Genomic DNA, 11,503 nt, shown 5'->3' with positions numbered 1-11,503 from the left:
GCAAAATACTGAGATCTAGGATTACTGGGGATAATAGTCATGAGCCACATCATAACACACACTACTTGCAAATTCTGCACTGGCCACACCATATCTTTAAATGGCACTTTTCAGCCTGGCACTTCAATGCGCTATTTTACATGGACTCAAGTACAACGGGATGCCATGTTGACTAAAAAGTACTGCCACTGCACAACAGTGCAGTAAAATCAACATTTTAAAGTTTGCTTTCCCTATAAGATATTCCCTGCCTTCCTAGTAATAGGCTTCCTGTGGGGGCATCTCCTAATTGTAGGTGCTGGAAGGTTTAGCTGATGGCATAACATATACTCCTTGGTGATAATTCTCACTACCACAGCAAGGACAACTACTGATTACAAAAACAGCCCCTATGAAGATAACTGGTCAAATGCTAACATCTCTTTCAAATCCCCTGTAATAAGAACTTCTTTCTCTCTCTACTCAGCTACCACCCTATAAGGCTCTGCTTGTAAAAATGGCACAAAATAAGTGAGATTACTTATGCTGATTTTGGCCCAATAAAGGAATAAAAGTTAACAGAAGGAGCTGAGGGCTCAAAGGTATACACATTAAACATGGATTCCTTGACATCAACTTTGAGTAACGTCTTAGGGGATCCAGGATTTACTCTTAACAGATTGAGGGTTGGGTTTTTTTGGTTGTTTGTTTTGGAGCGTTGGGTGGAATGGGATGTTCTTTTTGTTTGTTTATTCTGTTATTGGGGTTTTGGGTTAAGATTCAGTAACAGATCTATCAGCTTTGAAGGTCACTAGAAAAGGACATGGCACTAGCATGTTTTTCTTCCTACTGTTTTCCCTGTACAGTGCACCTAGAACATCATCATCATATACTACTTAGTGGAATTGAATCAATTATATCAGATTATATCAGATTGCTGTGTTGTGTTCAAATACATGAAGCCAAATAAACAAGCATTTGGTTTATTGTTTGCCCTTTTCAGGACACTTGGTCTTGTGGGAAATTGACAAGCAAAGCAAAATACTACGTTATAGCCTGGGGGGGAATGCTTCTGTTCCAAAACCCACCAAGTACCACTGTCTGTCATTGTGAAGGTATCCCCCACCAACACAGGCTACTGCTGATTACCAGGCATATACAGAATGAGCCACCTGTATGCCACGCAACAGATTTCTGAACAATACCAATTTTAAAGACCCAGAAATATCAGGCCACAGATGGTGCTTTAAAAATCATCACTAGGACAATTTATTGCATCTTACCTCAATCTTTATTGTTGCAATTATGCAAAAATATATGCAAACCAGTCACTGAATTTCACAATTGCTGTGGTTCTTTTTCATGTATTCCACAGGATCACAGTAGTAAAAGTAAATACTAATAATCCACATCAGTCTCCTGAGCTTGCATCACCGTCTCCGATCTGGAGATCAGCTTGACAGTGAAAGTCAAGATGTCACACATCCTGATCCCTACGGAGGTCTCAAAGTAACAGTTTTTTAGTGATCAAGGATGCTGATGGAAATATCCAAATTACTGAGAAAGGAGAAAGCGTTTTAAGTTTTGGACAGTTCCTGGTTGTCACTCCTGTGACAACTGGCACCACTTCAGTCCTTCCTCATTAAAGCATTATTTAAAACCAACAATGACAAACTACTTATGGGAGTAAAGAGCTGCTGCTCTTCTTTCTCTTTCTAAAGTCAATCCTCTGAATGAAGTTTATGTATGCGATGATCTGGGAGGAGGTCATATTCTTTCCATCTAGTCAACCATACTTACCAGCTTGCACTGTGATGCTTTCTCAAGAACTTTGGGCAAAGGAGGTCTTACAATTTATTTATCATATGCAGTTCAAGTGCCCTGGCCAGATGGGCAGAGCTCGCTTTCCTGCACAAACTCCAGACCATTAGAGTCCTCTTTGCTAACCATTTCTCTCTTTTTGTTGTTTTCCATATAGAAGATTGATTCTCTCTAAAAGCAACTCTTCAACACATGCAAATGCTAACATTCAAATCTACACTCATATTTCAATCCTATAAGGGAACATCATGAAAATGAAATTGCAGAAAAATCAGCTAAAAGACCATCGCATCCCTAAAATTCGATAGGCTTCTGAAATTCTAACAGATGATTTTGGATGTGACAGAAGAAACCATATTGTGGAAATTTTGAAATCATCACTTCTGACTGCAAGACCATTGTAAGTTTGCAAAAACTTTCAAAACAAGTCTCTTCCAAATATTTCAGAGTGGGGAAAAAAAATAAAAACGACACTACTCAAAAGAGAAATCTTAGTGTGCTACTGAGAAGTCAAATGGACTACAACAGCATTAAATCCCAGAAAAATCCCCTACAGAAGACTGGTTCACTATCTAATTCTTTCAATTACCATATAAAAATTATTTCTGTATTGCAATTATTTCTATTACAGGAAAAGAGGTAGAACTTGCCTTCTCTCAAGCAGAACAATTAGTCTGTTAAGAAAAACTACATAACTTCTAATAGTAATTGGAAAGTGTTCATATCACAAGTTCATTCACTGAGGCAGGAACAATGAACTACTGAAGGCACAATGGAGAACAGCTTGCTAGGTATCAGTTCTGTTGGAAGAATCTGGTGGTTACACTGGATCACAAATATGAATTAAATAACGTTATGTTTCTTTGGTTTAGTACAGTATGAAAAGCAGATGTGCCACTTCTAAGCATAAATGTAGGCTAAAAGGTAAGTGACATAACTCTATTCAGCACAAGTAATGCATCAGCTACCACTTTTCCTTTTCAAAGTGTAAACTAAAAATAGCACGTAACTGTTTCCCATTTAAGCCCATCTCCACTTTCTGGCCTAGGGTAGTGCAAGTGTTCATTCACCCACTGAAACCTGTTGCAAGCAGAACTGCCAGGTTTGAGGACTCAAAAATAATAACTAGTATTAGCAGAAAAAAAATATCTATTGGATAAAAATCCTACAGAAAATACCTGAATTCATGAGGAAAAAAAGTAGTCTAAAGAATAAAGTAATAATTTAGGAAGTACAATCCGCTGTAAGACTTCTTGAGGGCTGGTAAAGGCCTGAGAATATTCTTGCTAAACCAAAGCTATGCATTATTACAGCTGAGAAGCAATACATCAAAGCTGTCAACTTACTCAGTGTATTGTCCTTCATTTCTCTCTTTCAAAAAATTTGAAAAGCTACGTAAATTCTAGGAAGACATACACATCATCTTGCACCTGACCCATACAGGCATATACTAATTGTGTTTAGGAACTGAAACAAAGGAAATTAAGAAAGAGAAATTTCAAAAGTGAGAAAGCAAGAACACTGCAATATTTGCATCCCTATCCTCCTCTGTGTTCATTTGTCAAATAAATCACAGCACACTGAACAGATAACCTGACTCCCTTCTCAAAGCATTTAAGAATATTTTCATCCCTTACACATGATTTAGCAACTCTAGTATTTATTTGTGGGAGGAGAGGGTGATAGATAAGAAGTTAATGAAAAAGGTTATTAATGGGTAGCGCAATAGCGTTAATAAGTATTGGAGCAGTTGGGGCAAATACCTTAGTAATAAATAACAGAATTATTGGAAGTGTTGCACACTGGCAGGAAGTCTCTGGGGGTCTTCCTCTTCATAAAAATAACTGTTGCACCAGTGTACTGATTAACCTTTTAGATAAATGTGTTATTTATCTTCCAGTATGAACTGGCAACCAACAGGATGCCTACAGACTCCAGTAGGAGGAATATTACAAAATTTCATACAATTATAATATTAACTTGCCATGTTTGGCCTGTATATTTGGATTGCTGATTCTGCTTATTTTATCTTAAAATCTTGCTATAAGCTTTTTCTAAAAAAATATTTTAAGGTAAGTGACCAGTTGAGTGAATAGTCTGTTAGAATGAAATCTTATGGGACTACTTGTGCAATTAAGGAATTACCCAGGTTAGAAAAGACTGAAGGGTTTGACCCAAAATATTTTTTCCTCCGTCCTTGAGATCAACTGTGGAATGAGGTAACAATTCAACACAAACACTATTATTAACATCTGGAACTTCATCTACTTTTGTGAAGGACAGAGTCAAACAACATATAAGGAGTAGTAATTTACACCTCAATCTCACTGAATTGAAAGGATGAGTGCACTATTAGTTTCACATGATTATGCCAAGGCATAAAGTAAGTGAACAGGTTGTTCTATAGCTGGAGCAAGCACAGAAGCAGCACAACTGGAATCCTAGGCAGGATGGCAGAACCATGACTATCTCAGCCAGCCCTCCTCACAGCCCAGCACATCAGCACAAACCTACGCTTCTGTGGCTTGTACCAATACACCAAACAAAGCATGGACACATGCCTCATTCTCTACTAGAGGAAAGATGGCGTTTATGTTTGATCACAGGGGAAGAAAACAGCAGATACAGTAGAAGTTGCCTGCCCCCAAGACCTGGTAGCAGAGGTGACAATGCCTCCGTCGCCCTCATAGAGATTCACATGGTGACTATACTCAGATTGGGTCAGACTGTAAGACATTATTTAGTTCCGTCTTGCAGAAGGGAAGAACAGTTAGGGTACTCACTTTTTCTTTCCTAGGGAACTTCTCTAAAGGCCCGTATACACACAAAGATTTCAATAAACCGTATTTCCTTGCTGACTGTATGTTCCTTCTATTTTAACTCCAGCCTGGTTGAATGGGTTGTCAGCCACTCTTTGGCTAGCCCTGAATTTTCCCAATATGTAAATCAGACTCCCCCCTCACTTAAATACCCTAGAGAGCAATTTTTCCTGCATTTAAATAATTGTACCACCTATTACATGGACGATGAATCCAGCCCCAAGTGTTTGCCTACGCTAATGAATATATAACTAATGAAATGAAGATTAATTAAATACTAGTGCAGTGACATAAGATAGGAAGTACAATGAGAGTACTAAATTTTGTTAATGATGCATTTATGAAATACGTGAACAAACTCTGAAACTGAAGGTTAAAACATCTTTGAATCTAGACATCAAAACCAAACACACAACACGCGGTACACAATTACTGTATTACAGCTCTAATAATTGCTGTGGCAAGTCATAGTCCAAGCAGGATGCGGCCCAAGCAATAGGACACCAGGTACTGCATTCAGCAGCTTACTACCAGGCACCAGAACGCGTACAGCCCATTCATAAAATCCACTACCCAACGAACAGACTTTCTGGACTGGATACAAGCCTAGACTACATTCATTTTATATGGCTGTAATGACCTGTCCTCATTAGATCAAGGTTTGATCTAAACTAGCATCGATGAAAACCAAGCTTCAACTGCACCACAATTCTGTTTGCTGCCCCTGATTACAGAAAAAAACCCCAAACATTCAGCTACATCTGCACTTTGTTAACGTACAGGACTGCTGAGAAGCAATCTGAATTCCATTATAACTTTGAAAAGCATCAGGTTGGTTTTAAATTACATTTTCATGCAATAGTACTTAACTAGTTTTCTGAAGCCCTGCATTGCCAACACTCAGAGTAACACTAATAATACTTTATTTCTTCAGCCAAAACCTTACCACCTCTTCAGCTTTCTCACACCAACTTTGGGACAATCTGCTTAAGACTGCACTATCTGAACATGCTTTTCTACCCAGAAAAATGTTTAATGTTCTTTCGAATGCCTCTCCAAAATGTACTTCTTTTGCATCATTTATGCTTTTGTCACTGAAATTCAGGCCACAGGAGTTCTGCTTATTTGCTGCTTCAAAGGCTGTCCTTCAAATGGAGTTTAGGGAAGTTTTCTTGCTTCAGCTAACGGTAATTATACTAAAACCAGTATATGTTTGTTTTACTGGTCAGCAGTTACCACATTATCTGCACCAAAACAGAGGTCAACAGAGGTGTACCCTGGAACACTATACTTTTTGGAGTTATTTTATCATATAGAAGCAATGATGCAAGAGAGAACATGAACCTGCATCAGACCTGCTGTAACTGTGCCGAAAAAAAAAATAGAGAAATAATGCTGTAAAATCTGGGTGGAAGATTTATATTACTATTATCCTCTGGATAATTCCACAGTTGGATATGAAAGCCAATATATAAAGTGATTTTTAGCTATCTCTTACAAAATTAATCTCAGAGAAATAGCCCAGCGGACAAATACTGAAGGTCAGATTTTTTTTGGTTTAGTAAGTAGGTAGATAAATAGCATTAGATAAGTCATGTTTAGGAAGCCTAGGTCAATGGTACTTAAGTAGCAGTGTGTGTGATGGACATAAACTCAGAAGCTTTAGGGGAGATGAGGTTTCTTGGCATCCTGAGCTACTTGGTAAGTTATAGTGGAGGGTCTTCTCCAAAGCACAGAGCTTCTGAGTCAAGCTACACAGAGTCTGGGGAAAAAGAATCACTGCTGCTTACAGACTGCATTGCTGGGTGGCACTAATGAAACTTGGTGATAAATCTGCTGGGCTCACCCGTCAATCCTAGAAATCCAAGTCACATTCAAAACTTCAAATGATCCTTCCCAACATGTGCTCTTCTGGCCTGGCCTGCCCCTCCTCTCATGTTAGCAACTTCCAGCCACGCAAGGGGAAGCTAGGCTTTTGTTGTGTTCAAACAGGCGTCAGTGTGAGAGCTGCAGAACAGATAGGAAATTAATCCAAATATGTGTGTGTGGAATGATACAACCTGATATCTAGATCCCTGTGTGAAACCTGCTGTGAAGATCCATTTATAGCTTAAGTTTCAAAACAGGCAAAGGAACTGAAAGAACTCAGAAGCACTTAAGTCTTGACTGGAAAGAGCTATGTAGGTACCTGAGTCTGTGTGAGAGCACCCATGTCAATTTAAGCAGAGGGCAAGGGACGATGTGTGTGTAGCTAAATCAACATCTTGCTCAAGTTGGAGCAGTAGGCCTGCAAGAGGGAGGTGGGAGGGCGGGGTAAGTCCAAAAGCATTAGTCTAGGTTTTCAGTCATGTCTGCAATGAACATGCTTCTCTCTCTCCTCAGAGTGATTTAGAACTGACTTGTGTCAGCAGCAAAGAACCATAAAGGTTCAGCTATGCTCTGACCTGGTCCCATTAGCACTGGAGACATTTCCACGCAAGTGAAAACCAGGATACATTACTGAAAGGAAACACTAGCTACCATTACTATCATACACCTTGCTGAATTCACCTCACTAACACCAGGGCCCATCATGTAAATTACCTGCCCAGAGCCTAGTAAGTTTGGTCCCTTGAGTTTTCAGTTTGGTATAATCATTAGCTTGATTAATAGCGTGGCAGTTCCCTAATCCTGCTCTGCTCACTCAAAGAATAAGCACTGGATACTAAATTTCTTAAAGTTCTTTTTTAAAAGTTTCTAGAAGCCAATGTCCATCTTTAATGCATATTATTAGTTAATTCCTAAAAACCATACACCTGACTGAAGCAGGTTACATATGCCCTTGAACTTTTTGAATAATCACAACATGCTCCTGATTTGGTTTATTTCTACTTCTGTCAGCAGCTTCCATTATCAACTACAAATGCCTAGTGCCATTCTGGAATCTCGAAGTTTTGATACTCCATACTCTCTTTATACTTACTTTATAACTTTTGTACAGAGTTACTAGTTCTGTATCTTCTAATTCTAAGGTACATTTTTATGTTTGATGTCCCATTTAAAGTCCCAGCTTTGAGAGTCTGGTGGCTTCATCAGAAACTACCCCTAAATTTGATTTTATATTGTTAAAACGAGTGTAAATTCAAAACTGAGGATACAAATCTTAACAGCTTGAAAAAAAAATAGAAGCCACGTAATTAAGAAACACTACCACCTAAAAAAAGAAAAAACACCACCTCAGATCCCTCTTGATTTAAGCCAGTCTTGTGATTTGGATTGGGGGATTCAAACTCAACACTAAGAACTGCCCTTTCAATGAATTCACATTGCATGGATTCAGAGCCATACTTAAAGGTGTAATAGGAATGCAAGCCTGAATATCTTTGTGAATACAGTCACACTGTGAGGGGATAGGTTATTAGTAGCTTAATTGGACACTTTCAAAATTAACTTGTCAAAATTAATTACTCTATACATGATCCAACTGGAAATGTTTCATATCAACCACCATTTTAAATAGTATTTAAGCTATTCCTTGGCCCCTGAAAGACATATTCACAATGTGCTGCTTATTTATTACCATGCATTTGCAAATCTTTCAAGTGCTCTTTGTACAAAGAGACAACAAATTCATCTTGTGTTCAGTTCTAAAGAGGTTAGCAGATACATTGACTATATTTTGCATAAAAATTTTCACATTCTTTCTTCTCCTTAAGTTAGAGTAAAATCACCCTGAGTTAACGTATGCCTTTGCTTTCTGCGGGTAACAATAAAAGTGGATTTTAAAATGAAACAGTTGGAGACATTTTGTGATCGGGAAAGACCAAGTAAACCTGACCACAAACAAGACCGTGTAACTACAAGACAACAGAATTCATGCAGAAACTACCATGAAAGGTAGTTTACCCCTTTTCATTGAGGGTATAAGCTACTTTGTATTACCAAACACTATATACACATACTTACAATACAGTATCTCCATACCTGTCTATTTCAGAATGCAGCTTGTTGTACTGTTCTTGTCCTTTGTGTTTTCCATTCAAAGAGCGCCAATAGTACTACTTGTTTTAATTTCTGTCCATTTGTTTTGTGCAGCGTTTTTTCCAATTAATGCTTAATTCCACATTTCAGAATATTGTAAGAAAAACAACAGACATGCTTTGGGGAAGAGGACTCCAAGAGGAAGTTAAATCTCTCCCTCTATGAACCTAAAAGAAATAGTAAGTTTTGCATGACTCATATAGCAGTAACAAAACACTCCCTGAACTACAGTTCCTATCTATTACCAAGAGACAGCAGATCACAATTGGAAAAATAAAATCTCTTGATACACAGATGTATTTCTTTTATCCATGCATAAGGCAACTGCATATCTATTCAAAATAACATCTCTCTGAATTTCCATCTCAGTAACACAGGAAGTGGTAACCCAGAGCATGCTCGTTGAAGCCAGGTACATCACATACATTTCAATACACAGTTGCTGCTGCATGCCTGGCCTAGCAGAAAAGTTCTTCTGTACATTCATTAAAAACATACAAATTGTCTAGTGACTTGGTAAACTATCACTTCTCATACTGATACTACCGTGATGAAAAAAGGCTCCCTATGCAATCACTTATGTATTGCTTTAATCTACAAAGCAGCAGAAAAAGACAGAAAAGAAGAGACATTAGAAGGTATTGTTAGAACAAAAGCCAGCAACGCATTCATATGCCATTACCACTACTTAGGCCACTACAATGACCATCAGGAGAGAGGAAACACTGCTAGAATAGATAAAGCTGTGCTATCATACTATAAATGCTAATACGTAGAGAGGAAAGAGATGAAGGGCATATAGCAAAGCTAAAAAGGTTGATCTCTGAAGTCCCTTAGGCAAAGGCATTATTGCAATTATCTAACACATGCTAGCTCTTTTGGTTTGGCTTTAGCAGCAGTTTTGGGATCAATCCCAAAAGTCCCTGAGAATTTTGTTTGAACAAGGCCTGTAGAAGCAGCCTTCTGACACAAGGTGTACTGTGCTATTACTGACTTGTACTGAAACCCTTGCACATGCTGGACAACACAAGGAGGAAATATAAACTTCAAAGATCACATTATTCAAAGATTATTAAAACTTAATGAGCCATTGCCCCAATATGTGCAAAGCACACAACACCTCTTACATTCAGGCTTCAGACAGCAATTTACTAATCAGTTACTGAAGCACCTCAGTCCCAAAGCAGTTAATACGATTGATCAGTTAGTAGAAGTTACTACACAGAGGATTTCACTTCCACAATGGAAGAATTCCAACTAATCTGAGATGATGGGGAAAAAAACAACCAAACAAAAAACGCCACACCCAACCCCCTCAAAACCAGCACCTTCCTCTTTTCCTTACCTTTACAATAACAGCAAAAGAGATATTCTACTATCAATGTATTTTACACACTGGCATATGGCTTTGATACAGCTGTTGCCCACAAGAATGCACAATTATTCATACTTTTTCTAAATAATAAATTGGAAAACAGAAACTCTGTGATACAGTATGTACAAAACACCACCCAAGAGTCTTCAAGGGGCCAAGTTATCCCATGAGCAACTAGGTCACCAGTTCAAAACAAAATAAAAACAATTCTGGTTAGTCAGAACTGGTGGGCAGCAGTTCACATCAGTAAGCATGAACTAATGGTGCCACAGAAAGCCCAAGGGCAGAATAAATGACACAAGATGAAAAACGTGCTTCAACTTTGTTAGCGGTCTTTTCCATTAGGATACTAGATATGTAAGTAATGAAAGAGGAAATACATTTGTGCTGCTGCTGTGTGTTCTGTCCTGTTTTGTACCCAAAGGTACTCATTCCTCCAAGCTGTTACAATATGGCTCTGTTTACAAGCTCTCAGTTAACACCTGTGACTATCTAACTATCTTTACCAGGTCCTTGGAGAAATCATAACCAGGACTCAAGAGCAATGAGCCTGAGTCTGCAGAAAGAAACAAAACCAACCAAACAACAAAAAAAACCCACAAAAAAACCCCAAACCACATCCCTCCATCTAATTACTGAATAGTGGTGCTTACTTTATTCTGTATTTCACTTGTCACTCAGTATGTATTTGGCATTTACACAGGAATAAGTATTACTTAAATTGTGAGATGGATGAATAACTTCAAGGGTACTGCTACTTTCTTTTCATTCTCAAGATGATGCAATGTTCACATTTTTTATTTCACTATAAGAGAAGTTATCAAACACACAGGTATGGCATAAATACTGTATGGGGGGGGGGGGGGGGGTGGGGAACAAACACACACCACAAACATTCTTGTCACTTATTTAAAAAAAAAAGCAGAACATAAATCAGATTTTGCTTCAAATGCCACAAGCAGTGTGGGAAGATGAGGGCAGCAGTGCAACTACGCAAGTTAAAAAAAAAAAAGTAAAATTATGTCCCAGAGTAAAGACATCACATCCAGCAGGATAAGGGTTTAATTTGTGTTCCTCAAGCCCGCTTGGGTGATGCATAACACAAAGTATAGGTGTATACATTTGAAGGCAAGGAATATACAAAAACTCTTGAAAACAAATAACCCCTATAAATCAATCCCAAACAAGCAAAACCACAGGCTGTGGTATTGCACAGAAAAAAGGTGAGACAGGGCTGTCTCACTTCAGGATCTGGAACCTTGTTCAAAGCCTTTGAGCATTTATCTGCAGTATTTTCCTTCTTCTCCTTCATTCACATTTATTCTATACTTCTAGTGCAGCAATTAATCACAAAGTTCCATCTGGTCAATGGTTTTAGTTCACATCCTTACCGCTTCAGACAATTAAGAACAATCCTTAGCGCTAAGAACAATAAAGGCAGCCCCTAGAAGCGCTATGCTAAGGCTCTGGAAATACAATTTTCTTTTAA

This window comes from Falco punctatus (assembly GCF_963210335.1).
Source record: "Falco punctatus genome assembly, chromosome: 1".
NCBI lineage: Eukaryota > Metazoa > Chordata > Aves > Falconiformes > Falconidae > Falco > Falco punctatus.
Note: the sequence above shows the minus strand (reverse complement) of the source record.